The 16,262-nt window shown below is 39.2% G+C and overlaps 1 long non-coding RNA gene across 1 annotated transcript in view; it reads right to left on the bottom strand.

Annotated features, from left to right (window-relative positions):
- The window catches only part of LOC116529739, a 328,070-nt gene that overhangs the window by 279,762 nt on the left and 32,046 nt on the right, over nt 1-16,262 (bottom strand). The window lies entirely within an intron of this gene.

Below are 16,262 nucleotides of genomic sequence, written 5' to 3'. Positions count from 1 at the left end.
AAATTTTAAAGCAAATTTCCAGCCTTTTCCATGTAAATCTCCTTGTTGAAAGCTCTGGTTCAGGCACTGTGAAGTTACTCAGAGGTTAAATTCAGTTTAACAGCTGACTGGAGCTTTGCTTCACTTTCACTTTTCTAAAGAATTCTGGGCATTTTACTATGGACCACGCATCCACAGAAAGGAAATACGATGTAAGTCTTCTTTTTCCTCTTCGTTAGCAATGCTTATAGAATATATTGGTTAAAACAAGTTCTGGGATAACAAAGAGTTTGCAGTATGGAAACAGAAGTAATTTCTAAAGTAGATATTGTTTTTTAATTCCCTAGAAGCCTCAATACATAATGAAACACTTGCTTCCTTTATATGATGAGATGCATATATATACACATTCATATAGAAGGAACACTAAAATATGCACACATATAATTTTTGTTTTCTTTAGATGGAGTCTCACTTTGTCGCCCAGGCTGGAGTGCAGTGGCACGATCTCAACTTACTGCAAGACTCCGCCTCTTGAGTTCAAGCGATTCTCCTGCCTCAGCCTCCTGGGTAGCTGGGATTACAGGCATGCACCACCATGCCCAGCTAATTTTTGTATTTTTAGTAGAGATAAGGTTTCACCATGTTGGCCAGGCTGGTCTCAAACTCCTGATCTCAGTTTATCTGCCTGCCTCAGCTTCCCAAAGAGCTAGGATTACAGGCATGAGCCACCACACCCAGCTGAACAAATATACTTAAGGAAAGGAATTTAATTTGGTTCTTACTGAAATGTTTACATTATTAAGATGTTTTTGCCCTAAGTTATAATTTGGCTCAACAGTTAATGTTGGCATCATTCTGACAATGTATTTCAATTAATTAAAGGCAATTCACTACCTACTATCAAAAATATCTTTGAAGGCCTAAATCAAACTAGCAGGTATTAATCCAAGGGTGTCTGCAAGATAATGGGCCTCTCCATGTTTCTTAAACATACACATTAGTTATAAAACAAGAACAAGAGTGTCATAGAGTGATGCACAGCGTTTCTACCAGCCAGACATTTCAGCCTGCACAGAAGTGAATGTCTGAAGATTTAAAGGTGTACTTTTAAAAATTCAAAAATATAAAAAACAGAAGAAAATATATGAATTTTTAATAATCTTAGAGTGAAGAGATAACCAAAATAGTCACTAAAGAGCAGTGGTTTTAACCACACTGAGATATCATCTCACCCAGTTAGAATGGCATCATTAAAAAATCCGGAGACAACAGATGCTGGAGAGGATGTGGAGAAATAGGAACACAGTTGATCGGAGTGTAAATTAGTTCAACCACTGTGGAAGACAGTGTGGAGGATTCTCAAGGATCTAAAAATAGAAATTCCATTTGACCCAGCAATCCCATTACTGGGTATATACCCAAAAAACTATAAATCGTTCTACTATAAAGACACATGTACACGTATGTTCACTGCAGCACTGTGTACAATAGCTAAGACCTGGAACGAACCCAAATGCCCATCAATGATAGGCTAGACAAAGAAAATGTGGTACATATACACCATGGAATACTATGCAGCCATAAAAAATGATGAGTTTGTGTCCCTTGTAGGGACTTGGATGAATCTGGAAACCATCACTCTCAGCAAACTGACACAAGAACAGAAAGTCAAACACCGTATGTTTTCACTCATAGGTGGGTGTTGAATGAGAACACGTGGACTCAGGGAGAGGAGCATCATACACTGGTGGCAGTTGTGGTGGGGTAGGAGAGAGACAATGGGAGGTGGGGAAGGAGGGGAGGGTGGGGAGGGATAACATGGGGAGAAATGTTAGATATAGTACGTACCTAAAGTAAAATAAATAAATTTAAAAAAAAAAAGAGCAGTGGTTTTAAAAAAAAGTTATACATCTAGTCTATGCAATGTTATGCAGCTTTTAAAAAGAATACAGGAGGTATAGTCTTGTGTGAGAAAATATCAAATATAATAATAAATATAATATGATCCTACATTAAATACATATGTAGTGTGCCCATATATATATATATATATACACATAAATGTATAATATGTCTGTAAAGCTTATATATAAAATGAAGAATGTCTATATGAAGAATATTTTTAGTATGACATTTGAGTGTTTTAATTACTAATCCTTCTTCAAAAACACATATTTAAAAAAGGAAAGAGTAAATGAATTAACGTGGAGATGCAACTGGAATGTCCATTTTTTTTTTTTTTTTGAGACAGAGTTTCGCTCTTGTTACCCAGGCTGCAGTGCAACGGCGCGATCTTGGCTCACCGCAACCTCCGCCTCCTGGGTTCAAGCAATTCTCCTGCCTCAGCCTCCGGAGGACCTGGGACTACAGTCATGCATCACCATGTCCTGCAAATTTTTTTTCTATTTTTTTTTAGTAGAGACGGGGTTTCACCATGTTGACCAGGATGGTCTCGATCTATTGACCTTGTGATACACCCGCCTCAGCCTCCCAAAGTGCTGGGATTACAGGTGTGAGCCACTGTGCCCGGCCAGAAAGTCCAATTTTTAACATTTACTGAGAGCTTTTAATGTGGCAAATATTAAATGAACATGTAAAGGTGAATAATTATACTTAATGTAAATAATTATATTTATACAAAATGTAAATTTGTTCATTTAATCCTTATAGATCTGCAGGGCACAATTAATAATTATATTTCATATAGGAGATAACTAAGATTCATAGTGGCTAGCTAATGTGTCCACAGTTACACAGCTGATAAATGCCAACGTGAATGCCTAATCTGTTTGATATCAAACATCTTTTGTGATGAACAGGTAAGAATTATTTTATATTAACATATCAAAGCACCAGCTTACGAGGGTTGGTGTCTGCTTACTGAATTATGGTGTTTTATATATATAAACGGCTATTTCCAAAGTACTTGAAAATGATCATTTAATTCAAGTATATCAATGCATATTGAATGCTTACTTTGTATTAGGCACTATGCTAGGTCATAAAAACAAAAAGATGACTAAGAGGTTGTTCAGGTCCGCAAGCAGCTCAGTTCAGCAGAGGAGAAAAGGAAATAAACAAATAGTTACAAAAACACCATGTACTAAAGGTACAAAGTGCTTAGGCAGAAAGAAGGTGGCCTATTATTTGGGGGAACGCATGTCAGTTGAAAACCTGTATGTAAGATTTACTTACTTAGCAAGCTTTTTCTACATACCATTTGGAACAGAATCCTAATATAAATTTTAATAAATTCCCAAATAGCGAATTCAAAATTTTTAAATGGCATTATCATTAATACTAACATTTAAGGGTTTTTCACAGACAGCCTAACACACATTCTAGCTATTCTAGAAGGAAATAAGACCAATCACATGACACAGATAATTTTTTAAGAAAAAAAATTAGGGGAGAATTGGGGGGACATTCCTCTTTTAGTCATATGTTCATGAAATTCTTCCATGGTTATATAATAATTTATTGCCTTGGTAGTTTGGTTTTACAGGAAAGATTAAGAATTGAATATGACTGATTAACTCCTATCTGGAGTCTCTTTTCCACCTACAATTTCACTTGAACATCTATCAGACTCCGCAATATGAATTAAATTAAGAATCATCAAAAAGTTTCTTTATTTTGCATGGTTTGTTCAATAAATTACAGCAAGTTGACAGTTGCACCCACCTTATTAAAATGTGATATTTTGCTTAGCTATAAGTTACAGCATATTAAAATATTTTATTAATAATTCTAATTAGTTCTTCTCAGAGACAATACATATATTTTTCAAAATTGAAAACAAAATCTTACTGCCAATAAACTGATAGCATTCAAAATTCTGTATTAAGAAAATTTTAATCAAAACTTGATTTTTAATCCAAAAAAATGGTGATAGCTTCCCAAACTGGTTTTACCTTAAGGAAATTTTTGACTAAATTTGTTGTTATCTGCTTAAGGTATCCTTTATAGAGTACTGTATAAACATACTACCATACTACCAAGAGATAAAAGGTAGGACAAATGATTCTTCCTTTGTACCACTCCAACTGGCTTTCTTTGATGGGCAACTACAGGACTAACTCTCTCCTGCAGGTCTGTTCCTGCCTATTCTGTTCCTAATTCAGTGATCCCATAAACTGAAGTCGGGCAATCTAAGAGGAAGGAGGGGTAACTGGCCACGGAAACAAATGTGTTGCTGAAGAAAGTACACTGGACATCAGATAAACCTTGTGATTAATGCATTATTGTAGATTTCTCTTAACCCTATAAAATAGAGGACTTGACAACCATTCTTTTAACGTAATTTATGTTTTAGATTTGAGTTAAGAATCACTAGGGAGTGCTCAGTAGAGCATAAGAATTAGACAAGGACTTTTCATGGAATAATTTTATCTGTAAAGTGGTAAATCTAAACATGATCATCTTTAAGGATTGGCTCTCAAATTTGTGAGATCTTGATGCTCAGGAATCGGGTAAAACGTTTGCTCTTAGGTATAAGGAGTTTTCTTTATGCAGAAAGTATATAATTCTAAGCATTTTAACTCCTATTTTTATAAAACAGTCAGGTAAATAATCCGTTAACACAGTAGAAGATTTAGAAGATTAATGGGCAGATCCCTAAGTCCCTATAAAATATTAGCAAACTGAACAAAACAAAATAATAAAGACATACCAAACAAGCGAGGTTCTGTTTGTGAGCTGGTGAAGCAAATAGCAACCCAAGATGTATTGTGTGAGAAAAACCAACACAGTCCCTCTTCCCATCTTCCTCTCTATAAATAGACAGGTATAGGTGCATAAATATATTCATGTATCTCAAACATGTACATTGCAAAGAAGATGGGAAGCAAATGAAACAAGTCGTCTAGAGTAGTTACCCCTGGATGGTGAACTACAAATGATGGTTATCTGGCTCTCTCTACTTTTTCTACACTCCCTAAATTTCCTGCTACTTATAATTTTAAAAATATATTTAGATACCACTTATTTGTTTCTACTAATAGCCCCCAGATGTGGGATGCTTGAAATGTTTAGCGAGAAATAATTTTAAATAATTTTAGCCTACAAGAGCATCTATGGCCTAAGCGCCCATAAGCAAGAAATGTGGGAAGTTTGACTTAAACACAGAAAAAGCTAGATTCACAGGTCACAAAGGGGCACATAGAACAAAAAAGGAAAAAAAAGGTGTATTCTGGTCCAAAGTGATGGTTGCGGGGCAAATTACACTTCACAGTTCGTATCAAGAGATTATCTTATGTCAATTTCATAAGACCTATTCATTGCACAATGTGGTGAACAAAGAGATAAAACCTATAAATTATCCACTGACTATCTGTGGGATATTTAGAAGAAATTAAAGTAAAAATCTAAGGCATTTATTTTAATGTCCTATTTTACATTACAGATTCACAGACGTACAGTTCCTTGGAACCCTATTGACCTTTAAAAAGATTATACTTCTTGATGTGACACAGTGAAATAGAAGCTATTAAGGAACAGAAACATCTGATTGGGTTTCATAAAGACATGAAGGTGTTCACACTCAACACGGACACCTGCATTGTGCTGGCATCCTCCTCTCCCTCCTCTCGTTGCTGAACTTGAGATAAATAGAATCACAGAATTAGGAAAATTGCAGAGCTATGTTATGGAAACTAATTTGCAATTTTCAAAGAGAGTCACAGAAGAAAGAAAAAAAAGTTAACTGCTTCTCCAGCCTTCCATAAATGATGATTAGAGAAGCAAGAGGTCAGAGAAACAGAAATGAAGAAGAGGACTCCACAGATGAGCTTCTCCAGGAAGGTGAATGATGCCCAGTGATCTGGAGAAGGTCACAGATTCCAAACCAACAGTTATTGGGCACATTCCTTGGAACATGTGTCTTCTTTTGGATCAAGATAACTGGCAAAAAAATAAAAAAAGAGTCAACCTTCTGTTGCAGTATGTGTCATAGAAGGTTTTTGAACCTTTTATCTCATTATTACTGAAGATCTTGTCTGGGAAAATCATCAGGAGAAAGTATCCCTGCTACTGGATTAATTGGAGGAAATGTCGAACATTTATTGACTTCAACTAAATACAAGTTCAGATGTTTCCTGTTATTTTCCAGCCTTTTGAGTAGCCAGGACTACACGTGCACCACCAGGCCGGGCACAGCGAGCAAACTTGTAGTGGGGTCTGGATCACAGGGCTTTTGTCTTTATCTCTCAGCCTAAGCTGAGGAGCTGATTTAACTCAAAGGGAACACGGGCCACCAAGGAGGAGTAATATCTGTCATATTTTAAAAATGAGTATAATCATCTTAGAGCCTGAAATTCCAGACTACTTGGCCAAACTACTAAACACCAGCTGTCTCTGTAGAAATACATTGTCTTCAATCTGCAAAAAGTCCCAGGGATTTTTTAGTGCCTGGTTCTATCAAGGACCCAGGGATCTCACCTGTCCACTCTGCCATTCTCTATGTGTTATCAGGACACAGTTCCGGGTGTCACAGGCTGGCATGATCCCATCCACAGAGAAAGGGAGGGATTTCCTCCACATGTCTATCTTATTAGGTAAATTATTCCCCAGGAACCGCTAGCAGACATCTCCTCCAGACCCTTTTACACCAGGATTGGGTTTTATACCTATACCACAGGGCAAGGAAGATGAGAATGCAAATATAAGAGGTTTCAATATCTATTGTGGGAGAAAGCTCTCAGCAAGCAAGAAAAAAGATAAAGAAATAGCTGTTTTGGAGGCAACCAAGAGTTTTGCCACAGGAGAACAGAGGAGGAGGGGTACCCAGATAAGACTTACTCAGGAAAGTTAAAAGAACAGCAAAGAAAACAGCTTGTGGGTACAAAAGGCAAACCAGTGTTTCCTTCCCAACGCTGACAAGAATTGTATAGGAGAGGGTATAGGAGGGAATTGTCTTTTAGTCTCCTGCATGTCATAGGTTTTGAATAAATTTTGAATTTCCTCATGAGGTTGAACAAATTGAAATGTAAGGTCGATGGGGCTAAGACATAATTATGGTAACTCAGGATAAGAATACTTGGGGGCAAATCTCACTTTTTCCATTGAAATCAGAGAATACAACAGTACCTTTTACAAACATCCTGGTGGCAGAGACAGTCTATGACCTGGCCACTGCAGGGGCTCAATCGTCATATCCACGCAAGTGTGCTTTTCACATGAGACCCAGGCAAAAAAGACTGTTACTTTCCTACTTTCTTCTTCACTTTATCAACCCATTAATACTATCTTTCACCATGGTGACGAGAATGACTGACACATGGGAACAGAGATTCGTTTTCATTGCGAAAGAAAAAAATCCCGCCTTCAATGCAGCATTAAAGAGCACGAATTCCTTATCCTTCTTTGTGTTAAGTGTGTGTTACTTAGGCTTAGCTCATCTGTGTTTAATCGGCTTCCTTCATACTCTCTCCATGAAGCCAGAGATGTACATATTAAACACAGGAGTTTCTGACAGCTTCTCCCTCCCTAGGGCAAGATTGCTCAACTAATAATAACTAAGATATCTTTTGACAAGTGCAGCTAAGAGCTGGGAAAGCTTAGTCAATCTACATCAGCCTTGTTGGCACTTTCTTTCCATTTCCTACCTGCATTTTCTTGAATGATGGAAACTGGAAAATGACTGCAGAACCCACAAAATCCAGGAAAGGCAGCAGATGAAATCAGGCCTGGAAGGCTAGTGAGGAATGAATGCAAAAGCAGACTCATATTGATCAGGGAAAGGAAAATACTTTGTCCAACTACAATTGCAGCTGAAACCCATAAATTAGACGATTGAAGCAATAAGACACGTGAAATGGCTTTTAAGTCCACTACCCGCTCTGTGTAATAAATTTCAAATGACATCGAGGCTTTTAGTGGAAAGAATGATTTATTGCCATCTGCAAGAAGGAAGCTTTCAGGGATTATCTCTAAAGTGGCAAAACACTATTCCAAATTTCACAAAATTAGCAAAGCTTCATGAAGCTCGGTGACTGAACTGACAAGCAAGCTAGGTCAAAAAAAAATTAATAGAACAAAAATATCGCAAATGTGTATTCTCATATACCAATACTTAGAGGTGTATTACTTCCTCAAAAATAATCTAAACTCCACATTAAATGAAAACTTCCTTTAATTTGTTAGAAAAAAAATCCTGAGGATATCTAATTTTTGAAATACTTTTAATATATGTGTATATCCCAAAAGGATAGATACATAGAAAAGTGTAAACCTATTCCTACTCACTTTTGGCATGAATTAATTCTAAATAGATTTACTTTTCTTGCCTCAGGCAACATCTTCCATTTATCTCTTCATTTAGAAGGAGCTGAGACAGTTCCTTCTAAATGAAGGAATGAACCATCTGAACAGGTGATAGAGGCAACAATCATGGAGCTAACTTTACATTCCAGTGTTCTCTTGCCTCTGTGATTAGGTTCACACCTGTAATTCTAGCACTCTGGGAGGCTGAGGCAGGAGGATCCCTTAAGGTCAAAAGTTTGAGACCAGCCTTGGCAACAAGGTGACAACCTGTCTCTACAAAAAAATTTTAAAAATTAGCCCGGTATGGTGGTGGGTGTCTGTACTCCTAGCTACTCAGGAAAGCATTGGCAGGAGGATCGCTGCAACCCAGGAGTTCGAGACTGCGGTGAGCTATGATCGCACCACTGTACTCCGGCCTGGTCGACAGAGTATGACCCTGTCTTAATGGGGGAGAAATGTTATTAGGCAATTCAAGTAAATTCTGAGAGGTTCTTACTAAAATGCATAATTGTCAAGCAGAAGGGTCTAAAAGAAAATGACAGGGAAATCTTCATCTTGGGACGGGAAGCAATAAGGTTGATGCAATGAAGTCAGAGACCTGAAAGAGTTCCCAGACCTTGTGCTTCCCTCTTGTCCACCAACTCCTTTCATTCTAGGAAGTTTGCAAAGAATCAGGAAGTGGGAAATTAAGAAGCATGCTTTCTCTACAGACAATAGACTTTCACTGTCAGAATTGTGGATTTCCGGCGTGCAATGTACCCAGCGCGTTTTCTGAGTTCTGTCTCTCTGTCCAGGCCCTGCAGCACGTGGCAATGAAGAGGAGGCACCTGCAAGCTTAGAGGCATGGTGTCTCCTCCGGCTCCAGCTCTGCCTCTTCTAGCTAGTCCTCTCGCTTTCTGAGGACCCAGTCAATTCTAAGAAATAATTGGCATCCATTAATTTACCATATAGTGCACCTCCTTGTTTTCCTTCTATGTCATCTATTTTACCCCTACAGAGATTCAGATTTAATTATCTCATCTGTCAAGACTATAGTCTAAGAAAGAAAATGTTTTGGATATTAACACAGTCTCTTTTTTCCCCCTGTAAATGTAATGGAACTGTATTCCAATTTTTAATGATTTCTCAATTACTGTAAGATAGAAAAATAGCAAAAAAAAAAAAAAAAGTGCGTCTTTCAACTCACATAATTAAAACGAACATCTTCCTTAGACAATTTTCAAGTTGCCATTCTTGAAACTGTACATGGTTTAACTGTTCATAAGTGGTAAGATTAATGAATAAAATGGAAGAGAACTTTACAGTTTAGTATCTCGTCTTTCCCCAATCCTCTGCATATAAACAAATTCTTCCTATAAATGATAATTAGTGATAAAACCCACAAAATACATTGTATTTGAGGTATCCAGTGTCTTCACATCTATCAAGGCATATTCTCCCACTTGTCATTTACAAAAACGTTTTCTCTCACACATTTATGATATGAATATCAAATAAATAAGCCTTCCAGCACTTACATTTGCACTCAATCTGAAGATAAAGAGAAGTAATTCCTATCCAAAGAAATGAAATATTCGTCAACCAAGTAGACTCATAATTTTACACATGATGTTAAAGCATTTTAGTCAGGTATAAGCTCCCAAAACCCTCTGATCTGAATTCAGAAATTAATTAATGAGTAAATTTTTTTTAAGTTTCCAAGTTAACTGAAAGACTGGTATGCAGGAATAGCATAGACACTATTCAAAATAATATGATTCACCAGGTGCAGTGGCTCACATCTGTAATCCCAGCACTTTGGGAGGCCAAGGCAGGCAGATCACCTGAGGTCAGGTTGGTCTCGAACTCCTGACTGGTTGAGTCACCTTCAACCCACTGGAGCCAACATGGCAAACCCCATCTCTACTAAAAATACAAAAATTAGCCAAGCATGGTGGCACGCACCTGTAATCCCAGCTAATTGGGAGGCTGAGGCAGGAGAATCACTTGAACCTTGGAGGTGGAGGTTGTGGTGAGCTGGGGTCACACCACTGCACTCCAGCCTGGGCATGAAGAGTGAAACTCCACCTCAATCAATCAATCAGTCAATTCATTGTAAAGTAGTTCTCTCTTGAATACCATCTGTTCTAATTATCTATTGCTGTGCAAAAAACCACTCTAAACTCAGTGACATAAAATAGCAACCATTATGCTCACAGGTTCTGTGGTTTGGGATTTTGAACAGGGGACAGTGGGGAGGCTTATATGTGGTCCTGGGCATCTGGGGCCTCGGCTTGGAAGGCTCCAGTGGGTTGAAGGTGACTCGACCAGTCAGGGGCTGGAATCACCTGGAAGCTTCTTCGTGCATAGTCTTTCAGTCGAGGAAGTTTCTTCTAGGAAGTGCCTGAGCCCAGCTTGGACTGTCAGGCAGCATGCCTGCACGTAGTCTTTCCACATGACTTGAGTTTCTCCCAGCATGGCAGCTGAGCTCCAGAAAAAGCTTTCTGAGATGGAGCTTCTGGAAAATGAGTCTTCTGGGAGACCAAGGCTGATACTACTTGGTTTTATCCTGCCCAGCCTCAGAAGGTCTACAGTATCACTTTCGCCAAATTCCACTAGCTACAAGTGAATTCTGAAAGGCAGCCCAGTTTCAAAGGAAGTGCAATGAGACTCTTCCTCTTGATAACAGAGTTACAAAGTCACACTGTCAAAGAGTATATGGGTTGGAAGTTATTGTTGGAGCCATCTTTGGAATATACGGTTTGCTCAACCACCAAGGGAAGAAGATTGAATGTGAAATGCTTTTACTATCTTTTATACGACAATCTATGCTAGGTAATTTACACATAATATCATTAAGTTACCAACAACTCTATGCTTCAGTTCTAACAATGGCCACATATTAACAGTATCTATTTTTAATGTCTTCCCAACTAGTTGATAAATTACTCCAAAACAATAATTTTATTTTTATCTGTTCCCAATGCCTTGCATGATACCAGGCATGTAATAGATGCTCAAATATTTGTGAAATAAAAAATCTCTGTAATAGATCTGGTCGTAATTACTCATTTACATACAAGTTCTCTGTTCAACTCTCTGCCTCTTGCTGACTTGGACTCTGTCTTGCTTATCCCCAAAATTTAACATTATGCCTGGTAAAAAGTAAGTTCTCTCTCTCTCTCTCTCTCTCTCTCTCTCTCTATATATATATATATATATATATATATATATATATATATTTAGAGCTGAACTAGTCTTTGTTCAGAAGATAGCTCCACTATATTGAAACCTATAATGGACCTGGTGTGAGGCTAAAGATAATTAACTACATCTATGGCCCTACAGCAACAGAAACCAAAAGCATACATTTCCCTTACCAAATAAACAAATTCCTTTCTAACAAACTACTCCAAAAGCTATTGGGTTAACACAACAAATGTTTTATTATCATTTGAGATTCTGCACATTGACTAGGCAGTTCCGATGTTGGCTGATTTGCAGTTATCCAAGCACTCAGATGATCCAAAACCACCAAGAGGACTCCCTCCCATGACTGGCAACTGATGCTGGCTATTGGCTGACAGCTTAGAAAGGCAGCCTGCTAGGAGTCTTGCAGGGGGTTTCTCCCTGGTTGACACGAGCATCTCACAGCCATGGGGGCTATGTTCCAAGAGGGTGGACCAACAGCAAGCATTCAGCCTTCATTTGGCAGCTTTCATTTCTTCTCCCTTGGAATCTTCATGAAAGCTAGACCCAGAATTGCCACAGTGTCACTTAGCCATATTTTATTCGTTAAGCTGTCATAGTGCCAGTGAGATTCAAGGGTTGAGAAAGTAAGTTTCATTCTCAAAGGGAGTGATCAAAAATATGCGACCATCTTTAATCCACCACAGAACGGGAAAAAGGAAAAACAAATGCAGGCTACTTTGGTGCAACTTCTTCTGTTTGTGAACAAGTAGAATCATCCAACACTACACCAACGGTTAAGCAAAGCTCAAGGTGAGCATTCTAAATTGATTCCTGCAGAGCTCAGAGAAAGAAAACCTGGCCTTTTCCTGGTTGTCTAGTAAGACTTGGGTATTCCACATAAGGAATTCATATTATCTTTTTATAAATCATTTGAGATAAGCTAATTGAAGAACATAAGCCAGTTGGACATATAACAACTAACACCCTGTCCACTTCTTTTAACCAATGCTAATTGAGGAAAAAAGTTTCATGGGAAAATAGTCCTAATTTTAGCTAAAAGAAAAAGAAGAAAAAGGAAAAACAGAGTTACAAACTTGAATTTATAATACCATCCCAATTATGTTTTACTTACATGTAGTAAGTTGAAACATGTTAAACAAATTTTATGGGAAGCCATTGTTTTGGGCTGAGCGCCTGCACTACACTTCTACAGACTAGACCAAATCAAAATGGAGTCACTTGTGCTAAGTGACACATAATCAAATTGAAACTTTAAGAAATCAGGTAGATCACCAAAGAGACCAGTTTTTTCCTCTTGATAACAGAGTTGCAAAGTCACATTGTCAGGATACTCACAACCACAAATTGGAATGGGCCCAGTCAATCTGAGTTCGTTTAAGAGGGAAGTCCCTTCTGCTTTAACCCTTACAAGACAGGTAAACTGAAGTCAGAAGAGGTTAACCAATCCACGTTTTCCTAGTGTGTTGCTTCCTTGTTCCCATCTTACAAAACCCAACTCTTCTGTCATGCTCTGCAGAACACACATTCTCTTTTATATGAAATGCTGCCCAGATCCAGGATGTCAAATAAAAGCCAATTAGATCTTTAACTTGTAATTTTGGCAAGTGTTGGGCATTTGTTGCAATAGTATATGAAAACTCAAATCCGTTTTCTTCTCCTGCTTTTAGAAGAAGCTTCTTGCGCATACTTGGAGAATGGGTTTTCAGGTCATATGTCAAGACTGGAACTGTCTTAGCTTCTAGAAAGTTCAATGGACTGTGCTAGGTATAAGGGCCTAGAATCTGGCCATTTCAAAGAGGAAGTTGTTTAGGTGAGTTTTTAAATGCTATGATTCAAATGACTGGGAAATACAGGTGAGTATTTCTGAGGGCTGAAGGAGAATGTGGCCTGATTTGGGATGAACAAATCAGGAATTAGAAGAGTAGAGAAATTCCTCAGGAATGTGAGGAAAGAATAAGAAGGTTGCACAGTGAGAGAGCCTAGATGGCACGTTTAAGTGTCCTTATCTTAGTCTGTTTTGTGTTGCCAGAAAAGAACACCCAAACCTGGAAACTTACAAAGAAAAGGGGTTTATTTTGCTCATGGTTCTATAGGTTTGAAAGTTCAAGGGCATGGTCCTGGCTTCTGGTAAGGGCTCTCTTGCTGAGTCCAGACATGACAGAGACCGTCAAAGAGAAGCAAACACATTCGAAAAGGTAAAACCCAAAGGGCATCCTGGCTTTAAAACAATGCACTGTCTCAGGAGCTAATGTATTCCCAAAAGAACTAGAGTAAGAACTCATTGTCAAGAGAACAATGCTAAGCCATTCATGAGGGATCTATCCCGTGATCCAAACAACTGCTATGGGTCCCCACCTCCCAACACCACCACACCAGGGATCGAATTTCAATCCCCAGTGTGGTCTTGGTGAGACAATCCAAACCACAGAAGTTCTTGAAAGGCAAGCTGGAGGTCGACACCTCCAAATGAGGCTGCATGGGAGGGCCCCTGGAGGCAGAATATTAAGCTCCATGGATTTGGGAACCACAGCAGGTCCCATGTGGAATGGGGTAAGGGGACTGGGAGGCGCAGTTTCCAGTTCACTAGATAAACTGAAGAGCAGAGGCTCACCCTAAATTCTTGGAATATGGAAATACTGTCGATCTATACTAGCCTAAGAAAGGAGGAGGAAGGCACTAAAAATAACTAAGAGTAAACTGCAACAAATGGACAACAGTGCAGGCAGCTGAAATTTCCTTTTACCCAATGTTAAGAAATGTGAAAGGCTGAACGCAGTGGCTCACACCTGTCAACCCAGCACTTTGAGAGGCCAAAACAGGAGGATCACTTGACCCCAGTAGTTTGAGACCAACCTAGGCACATAGTGAGACCTTGTCTCTACAAAAAATTTAAAAATTAGCCAGGCATAGTGGCTTTCACCTGTAGTCCCAGCCACTCGGGAAGCTGAGGCAGGAGAATCCCTTCAGCTCAGGAGATTGAGGCTGCAGTGAGCCATGGTGTGCCACTGCATTCCAGCCTGCGTGACAGAGTAAGACTCTGTCCAAAAAAGAAAGAGAGAAGAGAAGAAAAAAGGAAAGAAAGAAGGAAAGAAGGAAAGAAAGAATGAAAGAGAGAAAGAGAGGGAGGGAGGGAAGGGAGGAAGGAAGGGAAGGAGGGAGGGAGGGAGGGAGGAAGGAAGGAAGGAAGGGAGGGAGGGAGGGAGGGAGGAAGGGAGGTAAAGAGAGAGAGAGAAAAGGGGGGAGGGAAGGAGAGAAATGTGACATTACTTTTCTTCTTTGAGATGAAGTCTCTCTCTGTCGTCCAGGCTGGAGTGCAGTGGCACAATCTCGGCTCAGTGCAACCTCTATTTCCTGAGTTCATGCGATTCTCGTGCTTCAGACTCTCAAGTAGCTGGGATTACAGGCATGAGCTAGGATGCCCAGCTAATTTTTTTTTCTTTTGAGACAGAGTTTAGCTCTGTCACCCATGCTGGAGTGCAGTGTCACCATCTCGGCTCACTGCAACCTCCACCTCCCGGGTTCAAACAATTCCCTTCCTCAGCTGCCTGAGTAGCTGAGATTACAGGTGCCCACCACCATGCCCGGCTAATTTCTGTATTTTAATAGAGACAGGATTTCACCATCTTGGCCAGGCTGATCTTGAACTCCTGACCTTGTGATCCACCCCCCTCAGCCTTCCAAAGTGCTGGGATTACAGGCAGGTAATTTTTGTATTTTTAGTAGAGATGGGGTCTCCCCATGTTGGTCAGGCTGATCTCGTACTCCTGACCTCAAGTGATCCACCGCTCAGCCTCCGAAAGTTGTGGGATTACAGGCATGAGCCACTGTGTCTGGCTGAGATTACATTTATCTAAAGATCACTTTAGACCTAGTTTCTCTCTCTCTCTCTCTCACGTACACACACACACACACACACACACACACACACACACACAGAATACATACTATAACTTAACAATTGTTATTTATATGCTGTAAATTATGGCTGGCACTGTTTAATTTTTCGAGTCTCTTTTGCAGTGAATATGCATTAACTTCAAAATTGCAAAACATACACAGGAAAAAAAGAGCATAATTAGATGACAAGCAAAAACCCAAAGTATATCCTACTTTCCAGCAGTTCCTCTTTATCTGTAATCAGACACATGGCTCCAAGCAAAATCCAAGGCATGAGTTTATATGTCAAAAGCAGAGCAGGAAGACTGAAGCAAAAATAGTTCTCCTAAGTAGAGAACTAGCTGCCCAGTATTTACAAATCCTGGCATCGCCCGCCTAACAGCTCTCATTTTAGCACATTTATTATCTATTTTCACTGTTTCCAAAAGGTAGGAGATTACTCTGTGGCAGATTCTAGGAATGCGTCTTTGCTCTCATTTCAGTGAAATCAAGCTTTCTATGTTTCTCCAGAATAAAAGAATAAACAAAACAGTATCTCGAAACTACCCATTCTACGTCCACGGGTCTGGATGAAGCGAGTTCCAGAGGGAGGTGAGGGGAGAGGCAACAAGAGAGTGGAAATAGGTCAAGATACTGTTTTCAAAAAATTATCACTAAAAGAAGAAAGAAAAAGGATATCGCTTTCATGAAAGGGGTATTTCAAACCTATGTCATACTAGAGACCCCCAAAATAGAAATTTCTCTAAGACTCCAGGAGAGAAAAACAGAAATGAAGTAGAAGAAATATACATTCTCCTCACGTCTGTAATCCCAGCACTTTGGGAGGCTGAGGCGGGTGGATCACGAGGTCAAGAGACCAAGACCATCCTGGTCAATATGGTGAAACCCCGTCTCTACTAAAAATACAAAAAATTAGCTGGGCATGGAGG

Source organism: Sapajus apella, unplaced genomic scaffold, assembly GCF_009761245.1.
Source record: "Sapajus apella isolate SASKATOON/1434 unplaced genomic scaffold, GSC_monkey_1.0 scaffold63, whole genome shotgun sequence".
Classification (NCBI taxonomy): domain Eukaryota; kingdom Metazoa; phylum Chordata; class Mammalia; order Primates; family Cebidae; genus Sapajus; species Sapajus apella.
This window is presented reverse-complemented; position numbering and strand designations above follow the sequence as displayed.